The sequence below is a fragment of the Giraffa tippelskirchi genome, chromosome 10 (genome assembly GCF_054371585.1).
Source record: "Giraffa tippelskirchi isolate mGirTip1 chromosome 10, T2T-mGirTip1v1.2.pri, whole genome shotgun sequence".
In the NCBI taxonomy this organism is placed as follows: domain Eukaryota; kingdom Metazoa; phylum Chordata; class Mammalia; order Artiodactyla; family Giraffidae; genus Giraffa; species Giraffa tippelskirchi.
The window spans coordinates 35,482,474-35,508,336 of NC_137284.1; the positions used below are offsets into that span (position 1 = coordinate 35,482,474).

The 25,863-nt window shown below is 42.2% G+C and overlaps 1 protein-coding gene and 2 long non-coding RNA genes across 14 annotated transcripts in view; 1 reads left to right on the forward strand and 2 right to left on the reverse strand.

The window, feature by feature from the left end:
* The window catches only part of DLG2 (discs large MAGUK scaffold protein 2), a 2,308,738-nt gene that overhangs the window by 264,079 nt on the left and 2,018,796 nt on the right, over window positions 1-25,863 (reverse strand). The window lies entirely within an intron of this gene.
* Window positions 1,168-25,863, forward strand: part of LOC145524515 (uncharacterized) — a 50,681-nt gene continuing 25,985 nt past the window's right edge. Inside the window, exons 1-2 of the long non-coding RNA XR_014067617.1 lie at window positions 1,168-2,282; window positions 19,554-19,714. This is a non-coding gene — a long non-coding RNA (uncharacterized LOC145524515). The remainder of the gene's footprint in view (window positions 2,283-19,553; window positions 19,715-25,863) is intronic.
* Window positions 19,537-24,505, reverse strand: LOC145524517 (uncharacterized). The gene is made up of 2 exons (XR_014067618.1): window positions 22,433-24,505; window positions 19,537-21,013 (listed from the first exon to the last, which is right to left on the reverse strand). It is a non-coding gene; the product is annotated as an uncharacterized LOC145524517 (long non-coding RNA).

Consider the following 25,863-nt stretch of genomic DNA (forward strand, 5'->3'; position numbering starts at 1 on the left):
GCACCTAGCATCCCTGGGTTTTCAGGAAATATTATTATGCTCAAGTACCTATATAGGTATACATGTAAGACCTATGTGGGTATATAAGTAGTTTTTTTGGTTGTTTTTTAGTTGCTAAGTCATGTCCAACTCTTTTAGACCCCATGGACTGTAGCCTATCAGGCTCCTTTGTCCATGGGATTTCCCAAGCAAGGATATTAGAATGGGTTGCCATTTTCTTCTCCAGGAGATCTTCCTGACCCACAGATTAAACCCTAGTCTTCTGCATCAGCAGGTGGGTTCTTTACCAATGATCCACCAGAGAAGCCTAAATACATAGTTGAAAGTGAAAGTGAAAGTGTTAGTTGCTCCAGTCATGTCCAACTCTTCTGCGACCGGATGGACTGTACCCCACCAGGTTCCTCTGTCCATAGAATTCTCCAGGCAAGAATACTGGAGTGGGTTGCCATGCCCTTCTGCAGGGGATCTTCCCCATCCAGGGATCGAACCCAGGTTTCCCACATTGCAGGCAGATTCTGAACCACAAGGGAAGCCCATATACTACATGTTAATTTCAAAAGAACTTCAAAAGAACTAGCATAGCAAATTTAACAAACATTTTTCAACAGAAAGGCCACATTAGCTGACCAGAAACCAAAAGGATATCATTCTTTTCTCAGAAATCTACAGATCCCTGAGGACTGACACTTGAAATTTCTCCTCAGTTTTATGTGTTAAACTTCTTATTGGCTAGGAACCACAAAACAGAATTCCTGTTGAATTCATGAAGGCAAAAATAAATGACGGGAAAAACAAAGATCAACATCCAAAAGGCTTATTTTTACATTTCCGCTACCACTGAAACGCGTGGGTCATTTACAAACCTAACCTGGGGTCCAAGTTACGAACTTGAGAGAAACAAGTCTGGAGAGCTTAAGGCCTTGACCATCAGTCTATCATTAAGGGGAAACGGAATCCGGTATTTCCCTTTTGGTCCTACACTGCCCAGCAAATGACTCCTTAACTGGCTACGTTTCTGAAACACATAATTCATTTACAGTCTTTCTATAAAGCTGTGAAGCTGCTCTCCTACCCTAAGGGAAGGGAAGCAAGAAGAAAAAAAAAAAAAAAAAAAGACAGGACCGTTACCCAGTTCTTCATAAGAAACAGAAAAAGCGGTGAACAATTAGAATCCCGGATTCAGACCTGTGGGTCACCAGGCCAAAAACTTGTCCTGGAGGCACTGGGTAGGGGAGAGGAATGGAAGGACATGCTAATATTATTAACAGCATTACCTCGACGATGTGGAAACTTGAAGACCTTCCTACCCACCAAGTTTTCTCAACAAACGAGCCATGGGAGGGGAGGACTGAAGAGAACGGCCTCGCCCGCGGCACCCGCTCAGAGGCACCCATCTGGTCACCTCATCGAGCACCCGGTGCAGTCACCGTCGGAAGAGCGCAAATGCCGCGAGGCTGGGGAACGCGACGAGAGACGGCAAGGAGAGCCTGCGACCGAGCGGCGCGGGTAGTGGAGCCGGCGAGGGACCTGTCAAATCAGGGTTCAGACACCCCACCTCTCAATTTACGTTCCCCCATTGCCTCCTTGGGAGAGGTTCACACCTTGTCCAAACAACGAACTCTCACCACACACCCTTCGTCCCAGGCGCCCCTGGCTACCACCAGCGATTTAAAGCAGAAGCACTTTACCTCCTTTTTAAATTCGAGGAAGAAGCGAAGCGGTCTGCTTGAGGTCACCAAGAAATGGCGGACTGAAGATGAAGCTGAAGCACCTGCTTCAGAGCCCCCGTGAAATACAGCCTCTCCATGCCCGTTTGCAGCCAAACAGCTCCAAAATGGGAAAGCGGAAGTAAAACTCAGGTGCCCTTCACAGCGCCTGTTTCCTCATGTCTCTGATCAGTGTGAGTTCCCTGAGGGCAGAGATTGTGCCTGTTGCTGCTAAGTCGCCTCAGTCGTGTCCGACTCTGTGCGACCCCATAGACGGCAGCTCACCAGGCCCCGCAGTCCCTGGGATTCTCCAGGCAAGAACACTGGAGTGGGTTGCCATTTCCTTCTCCAATGCATGAAAGTGAAAAGTGAAAGTGAGATCGCTCAGTCGGCTCCGACTCCTAGCAACCCCATAGACTGCAGCCTACCAGGCTCTTCCATCCATGGGATTTTCCAGGCAAGAGTACTGGAGTGGGGTGCCATTGCCTTCTCCGGAGATTGTGCCTGGCTTCACGCTTTTCTCCAGTACGCAGCAGGTCATGATATATAACAAGGCCCAACGCTTGTTGAGCCTAGGTGAGTATCCTTCCCACCCCACAGTGGACTGGTGCTTCTTGAGGGCAGAAACCATGTCTTAGGCATCTTTATTTCCCGGCACCCAACACATGTTTGTTGACTCTAACAGAAGGCAGTTTACTAGAAGGCTGAGCACATGGTGGTTAGGAATGTGCACTTTCTGTCAGGTGGGCCTGGGTTAGCGCCCCACCTATGATACTAGTTTTATGAACTCTGTAAGAATCTCGCTAGGACAATGTCGTCCTCTGTAAAAAGGCATAATATTAAATTGTATTTTTATCACAGAGTTGTTAGGAAGATTACATGAGATGCATACAAAAACATTCATCATTAGAACCTGGGACAGGACAAGCATGCTGTAAACATTAGCTATTATATCATTATTGGAAATTCTATATACTGTTAGTATTTATGCTACATTTGAAGTTCCTAAACTAGATTCAGGAATTTTGGAATATCCGTATGAAACATATGGGAAAAGCTCTAGAACACAGAGAACTTAGTAGATGGACAATATCTGGCACATAAATGATGTTCAATAAATATTTATTGAATACTAAATAAAGGAGTGAGCCACATATGCTTTTAGCAAGAATCATCAGCCCACACACAGAAAATGAGTAAATGCATTAAAGGTTGCTAACTAACCATCTGATAGGGAGAAAATGTCAGTGTCCCAAGTTCTGACTATAAACAAAGAGGGGGAACAGCTATATAACCTATGCAAGGTATGAAGTCATAAAACAAGGCCAAAAACTGGAGACTCATTCTCAGGAAAATGATCACAAATTTCTTTTAATAGTTAGCCTTGTTTATCCCTCCAAATTAAATATCACTTGAATTTTGGGTAAAAAATTGCTTTCTTTGCCATATTTTCTATCTTGATTTTATTACAGAAATATGTATATTTTAGAAAGTACTTGCTTAGGTAATAGTAGTTGATTATAATTTTAATTTTTTGATTTATTTGTTTTATCTTTTGGCCATACTGCACACACAGCATATGGAATCTTATTCCATGACCAGGGATGGAACCCACACCCCCTGCATTGGAAGCTTGGAGTCTTAACCACTGGACCACCAGGAAAGTCCCTATAATTTGAATTTAGATTCTGAAAATGTCAGGATCTATTTTAGAGACATTATTTGGTGGGATGTAGACCTCAGATTTTGAGGGAGAAATTAGATGATTGAAGGTCAATGCCCAAGGTGGTGTGGTGATAGTGGATTCTCTCCCTAGGTCATGACAGGAAGACCCTGTTTGTATCCCAGTTTTTCCACATTACTAGTTGAGAGACCTTAGACAAATTGTTTTCTGTCTCTGAGACTGTTTTTCATAATTTCTAATATGAGGTCACTGGTGCCCCATTTCCCTGACTTCACCTGATGATTTATTGAAAGGACATATGCAGAGTTCCTGGCATGTGACATGTATTCCCTTCTTTTTTTTTTTTTGTCTGCCCTAGGTCTTCATTGATGCTCGCAGGCTTTTCTCTAGTTGTCACAAGTAGGGGCTACTCTCTATTTGTGGTATGCAGGCTTCTCATTCCGGTGGCTTCTCTTGTTGCAGAGCACAGGCTCTAGAGCTTGGGCTCAGTAGTTGTGGTACACAGGCCTAGCTGCCCCAAAGCAGGTGGGATATTCCAGACCAGGGATCGAACCTGTGTCTCTTGCATCGGCCGGTGGATTCCCAACCACTGGACCACCAGCAAGTCCTCCTTTCCTCTTTTAAAGGTAAGAGATGAGCATGAGACCTGTGGTAGCTGCCAATAATATTCATTCTCTTAGGCTCCCCTTCTCAATCTAGGGTATGCAATCCTTCATCAAGAAAGCGTCTTCTGAGAGGAGGAAACATTTTTCTCAAATCAGTTGTGCATATAACCAAATTTTGAGAATTTTTTTAACAAGAGGCTCTTTAAGCAACAAACCACATTGTAAAGTTCAGCTCAACCTCAGAGTGCATTCTGGCTAGCTACTCGGGGCAGACTTTTAAATCATGTTGGCTGGAATGAATAGTGCTTCATTCAGCATCATTACAGTGACCATCCTGATGCTGTTAATATTCTTTGGGCTGCCCAAAGATGCTTGGTGGCTGAGGGACAAGTCAAGAGTTTAATTTACCTTTCTGAGCATCTGCAGGTTTTGTTTTCAACAGAGAATTTCAGGTTACATAACTGTCTTGGCTTCTGCTTTAGAAGGTGAACCTTGACTCTCTAAATTAACTGTCAATACAGATCTTCAGGAGCAGATCCTGTTGTACCTGGAAGCAATTTCCCCCCAAATCATTTGGAAGGAAACAAGATGGCTCTTGACTTTTCTAGACACTTGGCAGAAGAAGCAGGAGTAAGAACATTCTAATCATAACTAGGTAGTCGTTAAAAGTAGAGATACAGTCTAAAAACCAGGCTAAGCTTTCTTTTTTCAAACTCTTTATAACTTTACCCTAATTCTTTCCATACTCCATTGGACTGGTTTGTCCCCTCCTACCAATTACTGTTGTGGGTAGGCATTTTGTCAAGGGTTTTAGAGAAGGGTGTTAAACAAAGGGAAATGTAATATGATGAAAATGAGGCTCCTGGGAACACATGGAAGCAAATGACAGAGAAATATAAAGTAAATATGCTGTTCTGTCTAACACATGTGAAATCAGTTTTGAATTAACACCTAACCCCAGTCCACAAGGTGCTTTTCATTTACTCAAGAGAAAGACACATTTCAGTGTGACATGCAGAGTGCTAAAATGAACAATTTTTAGGAACACAGAGGAGGAATATTGGAAGAAGGGGGCATTCAGAGACTAATTAACAATAACATACAACTCATAATATGGGCCTATTTGCAGATATGGATGATATAATCAAAGCTTGAAACTGGTACTAGGACGTTCATATAGTTAGTATAATTCAGGGCTTAATCTTGTGTCTAAATTTTTACTTCAAATCATGTGTGTTTTCCCAATAGTGACAGGAAACAGGGCCATGGAACAGTAGTGACAGGGCCATGCAGAGTGGTTTCATATCAATATACTACAGAAATGGAACTAAAATGTAAAGGGCTTGCAGGAGGAATTTGTTTTTATTGAAGTATATGAATTTCTGTGTTGCAAGATGAAAAAGTTCTAGAAATCTGTTGCGTGACAACGTTTATACTTACAGAACCGTACATTTAAAAATGGTTAAGATGATAGATTAATGTGTTTTCACCACAATAAAAAATTCTAAAATGTAATATTATATTCATAAAATGTTATAATAACATAAATATGCTAATAACTATTATCTATAACAAATACAACTGATACTTATGGAGCACTAACTGTATGCTAGGAACTGTGTTAAATATTTAACATGGACTATCTCACTTATTTTAACATCTCTTTTTGACAAATGAAAAGCCCAAAACCTAGGTTAGGTAACATGCCTAAGGTCCCACACAACTAGAACGTGAGCAGGCTGACTGTAAAACCATGGCTTCATCAGTCACCTTCCACACCAAGTCTCCTTTACTGAACTGTGCAATCAAAGTATGCAATTCAAAATCAGATACTCTTTTTTTCTTGCCTTGTGCACACATGGAGAACTAGATAAAGAAGATGACGACTCACTGAAGGTCAAAATTGAAGTCACTGATAAACTGTTTTTAACGGGACTTCCCTGGTGGCACAGTGGATAAGAACCCACCTGCTGATGCAGGGGACATGAGCTCAATCCGGGATCTGGGAAGATTCCACATGCCATGGAGCAACTAAGCCCATGCACCACAACTACTGAGCCCAAGTGCTGCAACTCCTGAAGCCCGTGTGTCTAGAGCCTGTGCTCTGCAACAAGAAGCCACCACAATCAGAAGGCTGCACACCGCAATGAAGAGTAGCCCCTGCTTGCTGCAGTAAGAGAAAGCCTGTGGAGCAACAGAAACCCAGTACAGCCATAAATAAATAAATAAATGAGTATTAAACTGTTTCAAGGACAGGGTCTATAGATGCCGTGACCGCTCTAGTTGGTAGAGACTGTACTGCTGAGGGTTAGTCAGATAACCAACCTCCCAGTGTTTCTCCTCATTTAGACATACCTGTGGCACACTTTGCTGCAAAAGGAGGTCTTCCCAGGTAACGAGATGACGTCTATCTGTGACTTGACCTCAAATGAGTCACTTCACTGTCATCAGTTAGCAGGCATCTCAGGGTAGATCCAGTTCACTCTGTGGGAGCCCTGCAAATTTCCTGATGAACTTTCTATTTATTCTGAAGTAATTGCGTTTGACACCCTAGGCTGACTAATATCAATGTGTGACCAGGCTAAGTACTGAGCTAGCCAGCTTTTGAAGTTGTGAAGTTATAGGCAGAAAAACACAATTGGACACCGAGAAGAAGGTCACTGTGCAAATACCATGTCTGGACTCCAGGCAGAGGGGGCCAACTATCAGCATGGGTGTTTCTATTGCCACCTCTGTATTGCCTTTACGGGGAGACTTGCTAATCAAAATATGGTCCGTGGGCAAGCAGAAACAGCAACAGCTCACCTTGGAGCTGTTAGAAATATAAAACTCAAGCCCCATCCCAGAGCTTCAGAATCAGAAGCCGCATTTTGAAATAATCCCCAGCTAATTCATAAGCACATTAATATGTAAGAAGCCCTGATTTTAAAAGTGTACATTTTTAGCTTTAAGAATTCAGTGTTTACTAAATATGTTTAACTGCAAACTAAATTACCACATAAAAAGGAGAAATAATTGAATATACTAGGCAAGATTATCATAATTAATTACACAATATTTTCACATTTTTCTACCTTAATCCTTTTATTAATAACACCTTTATCTCCTCTGTTTTCTTACTTCTTATTTTCCAAAGAAGGTAAAAAGATTGCATCTCTCAGGCAGGATTTGAACTCAGCATTCCAACTCTAGATCTCCAAACCCACCCTGTAAATCACACTACCTCTCTCAAGGAATTCAGAAGATCACTTGAACTTGGAATGATCAGGCAAAGTAGGACATGAACTGACACTTGAAGAATGGGTGAGGTTTGCAGAAAGAAGGATTTCCAGAAGAGAGAAACAGCTGGCACACAAGTACTTTAAGTCTGCCATGTTAAAGGAGAAGCCTTTCAGGGGAAGGCTGTAGAAAATATTTAAATGTAGGGATCCTGTCCCCACAAGAGAAACAGGAAGAAAGAATGAAGTAACAAGAGAAACCAGATCATGGAGGGCCTTAAAATCTAGGCCAAAGGGTGCAGCTATTTGGTAACTCAGCATAAGGAATGGATTTTCACAAGTTATTCCAGTTTTATTCATTAGGCTTAGAATTTAGTATACAATGGGTAAATATGCTCTAAAAATAAGAGACAGATAAGTTTCAAGAAACATATTGGAAAACACTTCTCTACACTACTTCACGTGGCAATTACACCTTCTGTAATTCTGCACCTGCTTCACCAACCATTGGCTATATCCCAAGAGACCTGACATCACTGCTTTTTGACAGGGGCACTGAGGATTTGCCAGAGCACTTGAGAATGTATGAGAATGAAGAGAGCATTGGCTAGGAACATGGACGTTTTTTAAGTAGGGCATTGTGTGGATGATTCATCTCTAGAGGATCAAAAGAATGTGGAGTAAGTAACATTGCCAGAGTGGACCTGAAAATGTACTATAGGTCAATGATGTGCTGCTACTGCTACTGCTAAGTCACCTCAGTCGTGTCCGACGCTGTGCGACCCCATAGATGGCAGCCCACCAGGCTCCGCCATCCCTGGGATTCTCCAGGCAAGAACACTGGAGTGGGTTGCCATTTCCTTCTCCAATGCATGAAAGTGAAAAGTGAAAGTGAAGTCGCTAAGTCGTGTCCGACTCTTAGCGACCCCATGGACTGCAGCTTACCAGGCTCCTCCATCTATGGGATTTTCCAGGCAAGAGTACTGGAGTGGGGTGCTATTGCCTTCTCCAATGATGTGCTAGTGAGAACGTTTTTCTGCAAAAGGTCACAGATACAGAGCAACTTGACTCTTGAGCAATTTAACAAAACATAAATGGTTGCTGTTTGAATTAAGAACAGGAAACAAAAATAACTGTATTAACACTAAAAAAAATGATTTAGTAAAATGTGAAGATTAATGAAAAGAAATCAGGAGAAGGAAAATTGATAGAGGAGGGACAAACGTGTAAGCAGATGCCAAGGAAGTGGGGAGAAAGGATAAAGAAGGAATAAGAGAAGAAGGTACAATGGGAAGACAGTTTATTGAAAGTTATCAAGGTTTTTCAAATCCATTATCTACTGTAATAATACTCTAATCCCATGTGATAGCTATTATACCCATTTCACAGATAAACTGATACTACTGGAGATTGCTGCTGCTGCTGCTGCTAAGTCGCTTCAGTCGTGTCCGACTCTGTGCGACCCCATAGACGACAGCCCATCAGGCTGCCCCGTCCTTGGGATTCTCCAGACAAGAACACTGGAGTGGGTTGCCATTTCCTTCTTCAATGTATGAAAGTGAAAAGTGAAAGTGAAGTCGCTCAGTCGTGTCCGACTCTTAGCGACCCCATGGACTGCAGCCTATCAGGCTCCTCCATCCATGGGATTTTCCAGGCAAGAGTACTGGAGTGGGGTGCCATTGCCTTCTTCGACTACTGGAGATTAAATTCCCCCAAATTACGTTGATGGTAAGTGGTAGAACTGAAATTCAAGCATTCAATTCACTTAATCCTGAGGAGGTACTGAAGTAATGTCAATCAGAAGCCAAACCAAGTTACAGACTTCTCTAACATCTGTTTTCCCATTTATAAAATGAACTAGTACTTGTAAAGCTATTGGATACAGTCATTTTCTTGGGCTCCAAAATCACTGTGGAGTGACTGCAGCCACAAAATTAAAAGACACTTGCTCCTTGGAAGAAAAGCGATGACAAACCTAGACGGCATGTTAAAAAGCAGAAACAGTACTTTGCTGACAAAGGTCCATATAGTCAAAGCTATGGTTTTTCCAGTAGTATGTACGGACAATGAGAGCTGGAAAATAAAAAAGGCTGAGTGCTAAAGAATTGATACCTTTGAACTGTGGTGCTGGAGAAGACTCTTGACAGTTCCTTGGACTGCAAGGAGATCCATCCAGTCAATCCTCAAGGAAATCAACCCTGAATGTTCATTGGAAGGACTGATGCTGAAGCTGAAGCTCCAATACTTCGGCCACCTGATGCGAAGAGCTGACTCATTGGAAAAGATGCCAGTAAAGATTCAAGGCAGGAGGAGAAGGGGATGTCAGAGGATGAGATGGTTGGATGGCATCACCGACTCAATGGACGTGAGTCTGAGCAAAGTCTGGGAAATAGTGAAGGACAGGGAAGCCTGGCGTGCTGCAGTCCATGGGGTCACAAAGAGTCAAGACACGACTACCTGACTGAATAAGCTTAACAAATAATAGCATCATTTGAAAAAGTTTAGCTAACAGACTACTGATAACTACAATTCTAAAGCCTCCTTACTTCCAGGTTCAAGTTTGAGGGACAAAAACTCTTGAGAATCCTTGGTGTTTTGGCAAAGAATCCTCTACAAGGCACCAAATATTTCCTAGACTCAATCCATAATGTCACCTACGTATACATCCTTGTGTTTCTGTTCCATTACATGCAACTCTGCAAAGAGACTGTAGCCCGCCAGGCTCTTCTGTCCATGGGATCGAACCTGTGTCTCCTGCATTGCAGGTGGATTCTTTACCCACTGAGCCACTTGGGACATGAATTTGAGCAAACCTCGGGAGACAGTGGAGGACAGAGGAACCTGGAGTGCTTAGAGTTCATGGGGTCTCAAAGAGTCGGACATAACTGAGCGACTGAGCAACATCAAGTTTAATTCCATGTTTGAAAGTATCATAGTTCAGTAAGTATTATCTCTATCAACAAAATCTAAAAAGCATTCTCAGGTAGTTTAAAAGGGAGTGTTTGTATTCAAAAAGCCTGGGAAGGTAGCAGAAGTGTAATCCTTACAGTACTGCACACAGAGGATAGTGAGAGCAGCCAGTGAGACCTACATCTGACCTTTCAGCCCCTAGACTAAGAATCCTCAACCCATCTTCTTGATGGTTGTCCTCTCTCCTCTCCATTCTTTTCACCGCAGAGATAAGAGATGTTTTTCCTAATGGCAGTATTGATCCTGTCACTTTTCTGCTTAAAACCGTTTAACTGGCCCCACTGCCTTCAGACAAAAAATCAAACTCCAGTTGGGCATAAAGATCCTTGTGTGATCTGGGCCCTCCTTAGCACTCCAGGCTCCACCAGACACTGGGCTAAACCCCAGCCTATTAAACTGCTTCACTTCCAAGGACAGGAGCTCCTTCTTGCTGTCCTACTTTCCTACTTAATGTTCTTCCTCCTTCCCACTCTTCAGGGCTAATTTCTCAGAATTTCACATCCTGGCTTTGATATTTTTTCTGCACAGAGCCTTCTACAATCCTCTTGTCAAGATGCATTAAAAGTTCCTACCTGGGCAGTGTATAAGCCTCCCACAGCATTGCTTACATTGCGTTGCAATTGGCCTGTAACTGGATTCTAAGCTCAACGAGGACAGAGACCATGTCTGATTTGTCCTCCAATGCCTAGTGCCATACACAGCACATAGCAAGTACTGAATAAAGATCTGCTGAATACATTTTAAAACTCTGTGGAAAAAAAAATCCTAATTTTCTGCGTTCAGAGGCAAGAGCACAGTTTGGGGGTATTATTTGCTTTTGTTAAATTTTAATTCCCTATTGAAGAAAATGATGCATCCATAAATCTATAGTCAGAGCCCAAGCCACAAACAAGTAAAAAGAACAATCTTTAAAGTGACCACAAAGAGTCAATAGCCTTGGCAGCAAGTTCTGGGGCCCTTGGCCAAGTCTTATCCTCACCTCCTAGCCTTCCCTACCTAACCAGTGAAATTAATTCTAGTTGTTCTGTTTTTCATTTCTATAAGAACTTCAAGGCCCCTCAGTAAGTTTTGTGTGGAGCTGGTGACAAAAATTAGTTAATAGTTCAATGAGCATTGCTTTAAATGCACTATGATTTTAACATGGAATCTATATAGTACCTATCCCTAAGGGTACGAAGACTCAAAATCCTTTCAATTTCTCATTAAAACGCATTCTAAAAAGAATTAGGTTACTGGCATAGATTATACCCATTTTGCAGATAGAAACTAGAAGACAGAGAGGTCAGGGTCAATTTTCTTTTGAGCACATAACAGAATGTTTTGAAAAATGGGTGTTTTCTTTCTCTAATCCCACTTCTTCTGTTTTGCCATCATACAGATTTCTCTCACACCATCCTTAATGCTTTACTGTGTTTAGGTTTTTGTTTTTTTTTAAATAAATCTTTCTTCTTCTAGACTTTAAGCTCCTTGCAAGCAGACACTAGATCTTACTTTTCTTTTTGTTCCAAGCTTAGATTCTAGACTTGTGCAGCCATGCAAAAATGTTAGCTGAAATGTTTGCTTAACTCTTGAAAGTTCTCTGCTGTGTTCTTAGGCTTACTATCAGGGAAGCATCTCTATCTTGTGATTTATTGGAGAAAAATCTCAGTTTCAAAAGAAATATCTTTTGATTTCTTGCTTTATACTTCAACAATAGAAGTTCAGTCACTCAGTAGTGTCCAATTCTTTGTGACCCCATGAATGGCAACATGCCAGGCTTCCCTGTCCTTCACTATCTCCCAGAGTTTGCTCAAACTCATGTCCATTGAGTTAACAATAGAGGACCTACTTGAATATATTTTTCAAATAAGTAACTCCTAGATAGGAATGAAGATATTTGCAAATCTCTCTGGAGATTAATGGGTTACATATCTTAAAAGAGGAGCACCTAGAGAGAGGAGAGAAAGATCAGCAGCTGAAGGTTTTTCGGGGCTTAGTCACGTGGTTCAACAGTAGCAAGGAAAAACAAAAATAAAAACAAAAGCAACTATTTAATTAGTACAGATGGAAAAAAACAGCCCATAGGCTAATTGATTATAGCTATCATGACAGCTGATTACAGTGTCTGCCTGTAAAAATACAGGGCGAAAAAAAAAAAGTATACACAAAAAAAGGAATTGCTCTGGGACTTCCCAGCTGATCCAGTGGCTAAGACTCTATGTTCCCAATGCAGGAGGACTGGGTTTGATGCCTGGTCAGGAAACTAGATCCGCATGCCTCAACTAAGACCTCCTGGTGAAGCCAAAGAAATAAGTAAAATATTTTTTAAATGCACAGCTCTCTTTGGCTGCCTTTCATTGGTTCTTTGGTAAAATACCCTCTAAACAGATAATGCAGTGCAATCCAGCCCTTCTTGGGTAGTAAAGTGAACATAATGATGTTGTGGTGGGAGCTCTGGTCAGCTAAGGACAGAAATCTAGGCAGTCTTGCTGACTGTGGCTTAGACTGTCTTGGGAAGTACGCGCTCCAGCAAATGGAATTCTGTGTATAAAGGCAGAAACTCTGGGATACATTTTTTTCCTCTTTTTAATTTTTTTAAGTTTATTTCTGGGATAATTCTTTTTTGTGCCCCAATGACTTACAAGAAATGACATTATTAGAGTTAACAATCCACTATCAAGTGAACCATCTGCATCCAGGTGGTTTTTTAGGACTGAAGATGATTTGCCCTCAAGCCTGCTCCCAGTCCCCCTGGTGGTCCATTTTGCTCAAGCAATTGCTTGTGTCCAGGCGTGCTCTGTCGTGTCTGACTCTGTGAACCCTCATGGACAGTAGCCTACTAGGCTCCTCTGTCCATGGGATTCTCCAGGCAAGAATACTGAAGTGGGTTGCAATTTCCTTCTCCAAGGGATCTTCCCAACCCAGGGATCGAAACAACATCTCCTGTGTTTCCTTGCATTGGCAGGCAGATTCTTTACCACTGAGCCACCTGGGAAGCCCACTAAAGCAATTATGAAGACAAACATGGCACATATCCTTGGGAGGAAAGTAGATCATAAACAGCAAATTACAATGCAAGACACTGAGTTTTTTTTATGGTGTTCTCTGGGCCCAGAGAAAATACACACGCTGCTGATGGGTAGTGGAGGATAGAGAGGTCTTCTCAGAGAAGGTCTGGAACTGGGCTTCTAAGGTCAGTAAGAGTTTGTCAAACATATGTATGTGTAGAAGACGTGGCATGGGGTCTAAAAAAGATTAAATTTTCAAATAGAGAAATATTTTGTTATTTATGGAAGTTTTACTATTAACTGGGAGGCAGAGTGTTCTGGCAGGGAAATAACACGCTTGAAGGTACTGAGAAACATCCCATGCTGGAAACGAGGAACAGTTCTTTGTGGCTACAAGAGGAGAGGGGACTTCCCTGGCAGTCCAGAAGCTGACACTTCATGCCTCAACTACAGGGGGTGGGGGTTCACTCCCTGGTCAGGAACTAAGATCCCACAAAATGTAAAAAAAAAAAGAGAAAAGGAAGAGGAAGGGAGTAACAGTGGAATTCTTGATTTAGCAAGATGAATTTGTTGGCAGAGTGGAGAGTGTATTGACAGGTTAAGAGAGGGAGACGGAATCAAGGAGACCAATTAGGCAGCTGTTATAAAAAGTTCAGTCAAGAGGTGTGGGACTGCTCTCTGACAGGACAATACAAGTAAACGTTGCCCCTGGAAAGGAGAATTGGCAGCAACCAGGTTCTCACACCTCAAGGCCAGCTTGTGCCTCAGTCTGCTGACAAGTGAAGGTCACATTCACGTGCAGGCACCTGCAACCGGGGCTGGTTTTGTTCTTAGACTCTAGTACCTATTGGCGCTAGAGCAGCGGTTCTCAGCTCTGCCTGCTCCTCACCTGGAACCACTTTTATAATGTAGGTGCCTCGGCTCCACTCCAGACTGACTGAATCAGGATTCCTGGACAGAGCTCCACTTGTTAAGTGGCCCACACGGCCAGAACTGAGACCCACAGCCCAGCAGTCAGGCACAACAGTGACTTTTCAAAAAGTCTCAAAGTGTGTCTGTCTGGCTGTGGGGACACACAGTAACCAGATGAGGATGCCGCTCGCTGCGCCAAGCTGATCGTTCTAGGAGAGACGGAGGGGTTCCAAAAGAATAGAGGGGGCCGACTCCACAAAAGCAGAATATAATATAGATTCTCAATTACCCAATGGACATCAATAAGGAGGCAAGAGAAAACAAAGGTCTTAGCCTTGGTCCCTCATGAATGGGCTAGATAGCTTTCATAAAATTCACCTGTATATTACACTCTGCAACCAGAACTCTGCACACTGAAGACAAGGCAATCTTAGTGAAAAGAATGACATCTGCAACTTCCCTGGTGGCCCAGTGGCTAAGATTCCACACTCCCAATGCAGGGGGCCCAGGTTCGATTCCTAGTCAGGGAACTAGATCTAACATGCCACAGCTAAAAGATGCTGCATGCCACAACTAAGACCCAGTGCTGCCAAATAAATAAATACTAAAAAAAAAAAAGATGATATGCATTCGAATCATGTCTCAGTAATGAAAATCATTTCTGTTTTCCAAGCTCTTATGCTACAAAGATACTACTCTAAGTACATTGCATTCCTTATCTTGTTCAAAACTCTTCAAAACCTTGGGAGATAATTCTTAGACTCCACAGGTGTAGAAAGGAGATTCTGAGAATCTAACTTGCGAAAGCTTACTGAGCTAGGAAGTGACAGATCAACTCTGAAACTGGGTCAGATCAAACCAGTGCTGGTAACCACCCCTCTTACTGCTTACACGTCTCCAGGATTCATAGCCCATTCTAGCATATAAACTCCTTGAGACCAAAGGCCAAGTAGAATTTAGGATTATCTTTGAGTCTCTCCCCTAAACCTCCCCTACTTTTTTTTTTTTAATTACTAGATTGTAGGACAGTAAGAGAATTGGATCAGGGAAGTTCTGTCAGTATAAGACCCCTCTCTCCCACTGCCCACTGAGTCTGAGCATCCTTCATGGATGCAGGATTTCAGAAGCTTCCTCTGCCAAGTCCTGAGCCTGCTCTTAGGGGAGAAAATGATCAACACTTGGAGCCTGAGAGTCCTTTTTGAATTTAGTGTATAAATCTATTGATTGTATTCGTTTATTGTAGAAGTGAAGCTAGGCACTCAGGGAATTTTTTTTTTTTTTGGCTGTGCCATGCGGCATGGCATGCAGGATCTTGGTTCCCCAGCCAGGGACTGAACCCACACCCCCTGCTGTGGAAGCAAGGAGTCTTAACCACTGAATTGCCTGGGAAATCCCAATCAGGAAAAATTTTAGTAAGAAGTAACTGGGCCTTTAGCACATGAGACTCAAGAGTTTAATGACTTGTTCAAAGCTAGCTTTTAGTAGACATGTTTTTACCTACTATTTAGGGTTTCCTTGGTGGCTAAGGCAGAAAAGAATCTTCCTGCAATACAGGAGACCTGGGTTTGATACTTGGGTTGGGAAGATCCCCTGGAAAAGGGAATGGCTACCGATTCCAGTATTCTTACTTGGGAAATTTCATGGACAGAGGAGCCTGGCAGGCTACAGTCCACTGAGTTGCAAAGACCAGCTAACACTTTGGGTATTTTATTATGTCTAGGAAGGAAGAGAAGGGGAATAGTTATGGGCAAGGCTAAAGGACACTCAGACTGTAAAACTGAGATCAGTGTGAATGCATGAGTCTGTTCATTCATTCAACAGGTATTTATTACTGAGCAACTATCTATGGGCAGTTTTTTATTTGTGTGGTTCCAACATGCATGAATTTCAGTTATTATGGCTTAATTAAGCAACAGCAGTTCCCTAACAATGAGATTCAAATTTCAGTTACCACAGTGTATTAACTGTGAGTGAGTAAAGTATAAACTTGCTACTAGCTCTTTGGTCCACAGTCACTACATAGTAACAGATACACATTATGTTCCCTGAGACTCATCAGGTCAGTTCTTTCAAAGTCTGTTGGGAATAGGTCACTTCAGACCAATTGTTCAGTTCACATACAGACAGCAAAGCATGTAGTTGTTTTGCTTCCTCATCTCCTGGTGGTAAACCCACACAACATTTTACAGAAATGGATAATGCAAAGAGGGAATTTGCCAACTAAGATTGAAGTGCAGCAAAGAAACAAAAAGTGATAATGCTGTAAGTGAAATTCAAGTGAAACAGTGGACTTTTAGAAGCCATAGCTGATCATGGGAATATTGACACTGCCACTCTTTGAGAAAAACCAGATAACGCAGTCAAGGGAACTTGACAAAAGGCAAACTTAGGAACGTGAACGAAGAAAGTGGTTGGGTTGAAAGGATGAAGATGTCCCAGAGGAAATAACACTGGCAAAAAACTTCACATTAAAAGAACTCTCAGAGATATTTCATAACATTGAAGTATAAGGGATAAAAGGTTGGAAGTTGATCCAAAGCTAGAAAGGACTGTGTGACAACTCACTAAGGCATAGAAAAGCTGCTTGCTCAATATCTTAGACAATGGTACTTTTTTCCCATTGATTATTAAGATGTCATCTCTATGATCTCTGCCTATGATGCAAAAGCGAAGACTGCCTCTATTATGTGCCAGGCATCAGAAAGCATAGTCCCTACCCTCCTGGTGGTCTTAATCAAACAAATTAATTCTGAAAACCTGTGATTAATTGTTCTGTTTAATGAGGGCATTGGTTTAGCTCAGAGCACCCATTAGGGATTTAGCGAGGAATTGTGGAAAGCTAATTAGTAAGGGGGGCGTTGAATATGGAAAGAATAAAATATAAAGGAAATGATGGGAGGGGATGCTCCCAATCTGACGAGAATGCAAATCCCCCAGCCCAGCAAATCTACTTCCTGCCCAGAGGCCCAGTGAGGAGTGACTCTGGGCTGGTTTTTAAACTGGCTGCCAACAGCTCAAATATAATGTCAGATACATATTAACTGACAGCAGAATGCAGAGATACAGGTTAAGGTTCCTTCTCAAAAATAATCCAGAAACTGAAAATGCTACCAAGTGCCATTCTCAGCCAACCTGTGTGAATAAATCTCTTAAAACCAGTGCAAAGTGTTTGGATGCAAATTTCCAAAGCTATGAACATGCAAAATAGAATCTAAGGCTGCAAAAATACATTCTTCAGGAAATCAAGTCACAGGAATATATGAAATGACACAATCTGGTTTTAGGCACTGGCTATGATTTTTAAGTCCAAAATGTATATTATGTTGGGTTGTTTTTTTCCATCATAAAATGTATGAATTTTCAATGTATGGCCCCTACCAAGGAAGATATAAGTCTACGTTATAGGCATGGGGATACTCCCAGGCACACAACTGGTAAAAGGTGGACGGCTCCTTAGGACTCATCTCATCCAGCCTTTGTAGTCAATTTTTTTAAATATGAGGTCAATTTAGTCTCGTGTGTGAGTAAGCTAAATCACTTCAATCATGTCCAACTCTTTGTGACCCTATGGACTCACCAGGCTCCTCTGTCCATGGGATGCTCCAGGGGAGAATACTGCTGTAGGTTGCCATTTTCTCCTCCAGGGGATCTTCCCCGACCCAGGGATGGAACCCCTCTTATGTCTCCTGCATTGGCAGGCAGGTTCTTTACTACTAGCACTACCTGGGAATTTAGTCTAGGGAGGCCAGTTGTCTAGCTCCACAGTCAGATTTCTGCCTCATAATATCAGCAGCCAACAATTACTGACTGCTGTGTGCTAGGCATAGTGCTGAGGAGTTTTTTGTTTCTTTTGTTGTTGTTGTTTGAATATAGTTGCTTTACAATGTTGTGTTAGTTTCTGCTGTACAACAAAGTAAATCAGTCATATGAATGCATATATCCCCTCTCTCTTAAGCCTCCCTTCCACCCTCCCCATTCCATGTTTCTAGGTCATCACAGAGCACTGAGCTGAACTCTGCTGAGGGGCTTATACTGGCTTGGCCTAAAGGTTCTTTTTTTTTTTTTTTTTAACTGAATAAACCTTTTGGCCAACCTGATATATGAAGCATTGCTTCTTTAAATCCTCACAGATCCATGAAATATTTATTGTTAGCGTCACTCCAAATCTTTGTTGTGACGTGACAAGAACCGAGGAGCATACACTTGCGTGACATCTAATACACTTGCATGACAGTTAGTATTACCATTTTACAGATGTGGAAATAGGCATATGTTATTCAGTCAACTTCAGCAAACAATGAGGGAGCTGCGATCTGAAAGCAGGCAGAATGATCTGAGCTGACATTCTTAACTACTAAGTTAAGAGTGTTAATAAATGACTTTCTCTGGATGCTTAACCCCCTAAATAAGGTGATTATGGTCCCTGTCCTCTAGACCTATACGATTAATTTCTCAACCTTACAAGGTAAATAACATAATTCCCATTTTACAACTGAGAAAACTGAAGACCCAAAGTTCACTGGTTTCCCAAGGCTACATAGCTTAAAAGTGGGATTTCAGCCCCTAAGTCTCTTGTTTCTCTCAGACCTGTAAGCCCACCTCCCTCCCCGCATTAGAACCATTCTGTCTCTCAGCAGACTCTGGCTATTTTATTTGAACAGAACTTGCATACATCACATATCTGATCTGAAATCAGTGTAGATCCAGGCATTTCTGGAACCCATTTAAGTCAGCCACAAGAATTTCACATTCCTAAATCTCTCTCTGGTGCACAGTATCAACCGTCAACTGCTCACATGAGGCAGATTTATTATGAAGAGGCCAGTGGTGAATCAAACTCATGGAGTGTGGTTCAGGGGCGGCACTGAGGCAGAGGGAGAGAAAAATTCACTGATTCTCGTTCCCCCAGAACACAGACAGCAACAGACGAGAAAACAGAACAGCCTTAAGGAGATGCCTGCAAGCAGTGGGTGCTAAGAAAAGGCAGGCGCTGCAGTTCTAGGGAGGGAGAGGGGAGGGACCTCTGCTGTCCTCTTTTCATATCCCTGGCCACAATTCCCCACTGGTCTCTCAAGAGACATGGGTCTGAGAAAAGCCGCACAGTTCTCACCACAGCTCCTTAGCCAGTTTCCAGAGGTTTTCAGCATAGCAGGCAACTGCTCCCCAAAGTCAGCTCTGCTCCCCTCCTCCTGGCCGAGTCTACGGTATATCAACTCCGCCCGTCAGCACACTCTCCTGACGCTCTTGAGTTGGGGCCAAATCCTCTGAGGAGTGAAGCAGGTGGGGCCGCTTGCTCAGGCTAGTGGCAGAGCTAGTTTGAGATGCTTTGCAACACAAAAGGGCCAATTTAAGAGATGGGATTACTTTCCCCATTCCGCCCTTTTAAAAGCAGTTACAAATCATTTTCCAGATGTTGACTGTTTCACTCACCTCTCTCTCTTTTTTCTCTTCTCATCTAAAAAATGCCTTAGCACTGGAAAGGTGGTGGACATGGACGCCTGCCCAGGGAGTCTGCGTAAGGAGCCCGGAAGACTTCTTAGCCCCCAGTCCCATCCCACCGTCCAGCTTGGCTGCTGGTATTTGAAATTCCAACACTGAAGTGCTAGTTGGTATCTTCTTTTAAAATGCAAAAGTGAGTAAACAAGGTTATTCACACTGTAGAGTTAATTCTTCAGCTGGCAGGCTGGAATCTGCCCGCTCCCCCAGGCCAGGAAGTGCCTGCTTGCATCAGCCTTTAGGCAGGAAGAGTATTCAAAAAGGGATGGTTTAGGGATGCAGAACTTCTAAGTTTATCTTTTTGTGTGGCAACTCCAAGTCGAGAAACTAGGTCCCCTCAGCCTGAAAGATCAACAACTCTTTTCATTTCTTTTAAACCTTGAAATCTTCTAATGCCATTGTAGTTTCCACTTATCCTGATATCCTGAGGGTGAATAGTTAAAATTTGGAAATTAAAATGATTTTTATTTTCTCCTAAAAGTATTTTCCAAATATGCTTAAGGACTCTTAATTTTCACATAGGCTGCAATTTTCTTTCTGTTTTGATCTGTACAGTACATGCATATGAAGCTAAGGTGTAGATACTGCTATTCATGTATTGATTGACTGATCAGTTGCTAAGTAGAGCCTAGACATTTAAATTTCCTCTCTCAACTATTGATCATCATTACAATTCAGTTTAGTATGGTACTGTTACTTTGCCCTATCTTTTGCTACTCAAATCAGATATTATGGTCACCATGGTAACCACCTACCCTTTATCCCTGTTACTTCATTTATCAAACTAAGAGTGCACAGGCTCAGAAATCGTATGATTTTTTTTTAACTAATAGAAATCAATCAAACTCACCTAAGATGGGGAGTCGTTCCAGTGTAAATGTTTTACTTAAAAAAATCAGTTGAAAACATGTACAGAAACAAATTATCACTGGGAAAACAGAACTAAAGGGTTGAATTGGCTCAACTGCTCGGAGACTTTTTTTAAATGTTCAAAGTGGTTTTCAGGGATAAAATGGGATTATCATGGACACTTCGAACTGGTCTTGATGGAATGGCTGCCTTGATGGGCTTGAAAGCTGTGGGAATCTCCGAGGTTTTAGGTTAGGTCATAAAATAAAACAACAAGGTCTGTTTAAAGCATACCTCTGGGTATAAAAGTATATTTTTCTCTATGGACTTCTCTCCCTCCCCACAAGAAAATATTAGGATAAAAAGTAAAAAGATGAAAAAACTACATGTATATTTATGGCGAGTCCCTTTGCTGTCTACCTGAAATTTTACAATATTGTTAATTGGCCACTCTGGAGGAGAGCCCGGCAACCCACTCCAGTATTCTTGCTTGGAGAATCCCATGGACAGAGGAGCCTGGGGTGCCACAATCCATTGGGCTGCAAATAGTCCATCACAGCTGAAGCGACTTAGCACAGTATGCATCCTCCAATACAAAATAAAAAGTTATTTTTAGAAAAAAATTTTCCTTAAAAGCGATACTTTTCTTTTTTTTTAATTAGTATTGACTGTCAACCATAGTTCTAGATAACAAAGGAACACACTGAAATCAGGTGAGTCCCTGAGGCTGGAGCTAGGAGTCCACACGGAGACAGATAATCAATGAAACCCCCAGAAGGACGGGGGCTGTACAATCACAGAACGTGTCTCTATTAAGTACCATTCTTTGATCACCATTTCCAAGGCAGTCACTTGCAAGTGGAAGTTGATCATTTCCACTTGCAAAGGCAGTTATTGCAAATCCTGTGAGAGACCACATCTGCCTGAAAGAAAACAGTGCATTGAGGAGTTTTCATCAAGAATCCTCTTCCTCTTTCTCTCCAGGTATCCTAAAACATCGTCTGTTTTAGCTCCCTAAACAGACAATAACTCCTATAGATGAAAAGTCTCTTCCTGCCCACAAATGTCTACCTTGTCTAAGACAGGTGTTTTGCCTCTTCCTAATCACCAAGATGGACAAGAGATAATTGCAAAATGACTCTCCCACCATTCCAAAATTATTATTTCTAATAGAGAGATTCTGATCTGCAGGGACAAAGACTCTCCATTTCCTCTGCTCAGTAGGGTTGAGACTCCACTTTCAAACTTATTTATTTCAAACTTATTTATTTGTTTTTATTTGAGTATAGCTGCTTTACAATGTTGAGTTGGTTTCTGCTATAATGAGTGAATCAGCCACACGTATACACATATCCCCTCCCTCTTTGACCTCCCTCCCAACCCCATCCCCATCCTACCCCTCTAGGTCACCACAGAGCACTGAACTGAGCTCTTCGTGCTATAGAGCAGGTTCCTACTAATTATCTTACACTTGGTTGTGTATTTACTGAATGAATTTATTCTTTTTAAAATTAATTTATTTATTTTAATTGGAGGCTAATTACTTTACAATATTGTTGTGGTTTTTGCCATACATGAACATGAATCAGCTATGGGTATACATGTGTCCCCCCCATCCTGAACCCCACTCCCACCTCCCTCCCACCCCATCCCTTTGGGTTGTCCCAGAGCACCAGCTTTGAGTGTTCTGCTTCATGCATCTGAACTTGCACTGCTCATCTGTTTTACGAATGGTAATATACATGTTTCAATGCTATTCTCTCAAATCGTCCCACCCTGGCCTTCTCCCATATAGTCCAAAAGTCTGTTCTTTACATCTGTGTCTGTTTTGCTGTCTTGCATATAGGTTCATCATTACCATCTTTCTAAATTCCATATATATGCACTAATGTGAAGGGCAGGGAAGCCTGACGTGCTGCAGTCCACGGGGTTGGAAAGAGTTGGACACAACTGAGTGACTGAACTGAACTGAAATACTCTATTGGTGTTTCTCTTTCTGACTTACCTCACTCTGTACAATGGGTTCCAGTTTCATCCACGTCATTAGAACTGACTCAGATGGGTTCTTTTTCATACCTGAGTAACATTCCATTGTGTATATGTACCACAACTTCCTTATCCATTCATCTGTTGATGGACATCTAGGTTGCCACCATGTCCTAGCTATTGTAAACAGTGCTGCAGTGAACATTGGGATACATATGTCTCTTTCAATTCTGGTTTCCTCGGTGTGAATGCCCAACAGTGGGATTGCTGGGTCATATGGCAGTTCTATTTCCAGTTTTTTAAGGAATCTCCACACTGTTCTCCATAGTGGCTGTACTAGTTTTGAACGAGTTTATTCTATAGCCTCTGCATAGACAATCTCGCCCACCATGATCAACAAATCTACTTATTCCCTGGTTGAGATTGTGTGGGGACCAATTTTGAGTGTAATGCTCATTAATAGGCCACATAGGACCCTCTGAACAGACTTGAGGGACTCAGGGACCATCCTGAGTAGAGGCTACCATCCCTGTCATTCTTAGCCATTAGCAGTGGTCCCTCCCCACTTCCGTTCCCCACTTCCCAGGGCTCATCTGGTTTGCAGGGATGAGGTTTACAGGGAAACTAACACTACAGGATACATTTGTACTCTGAGCAATGAAAACACTGATATCTGGAAGGTCTGGAATACTCTCTGTCACTTGCTGCCCTTTGCCCATCTGCTGGCTGCCTCGTCCTCCCTAAAAGCTCCCAAGATTTCTTTGTGGCTTTTCCAAAATTTCCAGCCTCCTCCTTGAGTCAAAAAGTCTTTCTAATTCTAGTATCTTCTATGCAAAAGAGAAAAAAAGGGTGAGGGGCACAGAATGAAAGACTATCAGATTCGAGATTTGATTTAAAGCTCAAGACTAGGGAGCCTGGAGATTTGATTCTAGTCTCACCCCAGCCAAGTCCAACGGAATGCTTTTAGTCACATCACTTACACTTAGTCTTCTAAGTCTTAGACTAAGTCTTAGTCTTCTGTCAACATGCATATTTAATGAGATCAAACAAGAAGAAGTGCTCTGGAAAGTTAAAAATTTAGTACAAATGTCAGATGCCACAAACCTATTACACAGTAGATCTCATATTATAGTTTTGAGAAGATTTCAGACAAAATCATGGATTTCAGAGGACATTTTCCTGCATGTCATAACATGTTAGAAACTTCAGCCTCAAACCTTGATTCCATATCTAATGAGATATTAATCAATCCCCTCAATCCTACCTCCAAACCATCTCTCTAGAATGTCTGTGTGTCCCTCTTTGTCACCACTGTCATTGACATGAATGAGGTTCTCTCTAAACTGGTTCCTCCTTCTCATCTTACCTTCTGTCAATGAATTAGCCACACCAGCTGTCACAGAGCTCTTTCTAAAATGATCAACCCATGTTATCTCTCCTTCATTAAAGTCTTTTGCTGGCACCTCATTTACTACAGCATATAGCTCACATCTTAGTGAAGCAAGTCACTCCTTCCACAGACTTGCTCTCCTGACAGCCTCTCTTTTCACTGTCTTCTTCCTGAAGAACTAGTGACTCTGCACAGATAGCTCTTCCTTCCTTTTTGTCCACCAACTGCATTCATTCTTCTAACACACCTTCAAACACTGCCACCACTGGGAATCCTCCTGAACTTCACAGACTGAATTAATGACCACCCTGCTATTCTCACAGCACCTTCTACACACCTCTTATTCCAATAGTTCTCACATGGGCCTGAAATATTTTGGGTCCTTGTTTTGCTGTAGATATCACTATTAAGGGGCTTCCCAGGTGGCTCAGTGGTAAAGAATCTACCTGCCAATGCAGGAGATGTGGGATCAATCTCTGGGTTGCGAAGATCTCCTGGAGAAGGAAATGGCCAGCATTCTTGCCTGGGACATGCCATGGTCAGAGGGGTTTTTAGTCCATGGGGTCACAAAGAGCCAGACACGACTAAGTGACTGACCACGCACACACCACTGTTAAGAACCAATGTAGCATTTCTAATGGCCTGGTTCTACTGAATCATGAAAGACTCAGCACAAATCCATGAACACATCTGACAGCTCTTGGGCAAGAAGCCATTCCTACCCTACTTTTGGTAATGACCTATGTCATAAAGGCAACACCCTTGGCTTAAGCCTGAATCACAGACTCCTCCTCCACGAAACAGATTTAGTTTCTGGGAGCCTGTCTGGTTCCTCCACTTTAAAACTGAATTGAGCAGGGACTTCAGGGCTTATGTATCCATGATGGCAAAGTAGTACTACAGAGTTACTTTGCCCAGGTATAAATCAAGGTCAATAGAACACTGTTGCCCTGATTTTGGTTCTTTCCTTCTACAATATAAGGATAACCATTGTAACTTCTAGGTAGGTAGCTAGCTGCCAGGTTACTATACTGTGAAGATCTCTGAATAAATTATTGGAGACAATGGTAGGTTAGGAATATTTCCACCCAGGAGAGGGATGTATAAGCATATCTTTCTTGTGCATCAACTGCATAGCAGGCAAAGTTAGAAGACTTGAATTCTCCTGAGGTTTTGCCCTAGTCCTGTTCACTGAATGCTGTAAAGGGTAATATTAACAGTTAATTTGGGGACATCTTTGGTGGTTCAGTGGTTAGGAATCTGAGCTTTCACTGCAGGGCACACAGAACTGAGATCCTGCATGCCATGTGGGGTTGCAAAAAAAAAAAAAATTATTCTGAAAGTGATTCTAAATACAAAGCCTGAAAGGGAAAGTCAAAGTCGCTCAGTCGTGTCCGACTCTTTGCAACCCCATGGACTATACAGTCCATGGAATTCTCTAGGCCAGAATACTGGAGTGGGTAGCCTTTCCCTTCTCCACAAGATCTTCCCAACCCAAGGATAGAACCCAAGTCTCGCACATTGCAGGCGAATTCTTGACCATCTGAGCCACAAGGGAAGCCAAAGTCTAATGCTGGGTAATTTCCATTCAAATCCAAAGCCAAAAAAGGAAAGGGGATTTTATTAGACATAAGTTTCATGGGGCATTTAAGTGACAATTAATGAATTTACAACAAAGGTAGGTAGAGTTTTCCAAAAATATATGTCAAACAATAACGACATCTGCATGGGACAGACAGCCCAAGCCTTCCTGAAAAAGAAACACCCCAATCCTCCCCAGGTTAATCATGCTTCCTCATACAGGAACTACTGTTCCTTAGCCCCAGAAGTTGGGCATGACAACCTGGGGCCTAGGGACAGTTTACACTTAGAAGGACTTGTCAAAATTGATTATATAGCACATCACTTTGCATTAAGTCCTTTAAACCAGCCCAACCAGTCTTCACAATTCTCTGTGAGCTGAAAAATACAGGATCATCCTTCTCAATGATACTGGTAAAGGAACTCAAGAGTCAATGCTGTAGAGCTTTTGAGCCTTCATACTCCATTCTGGGCAAAGT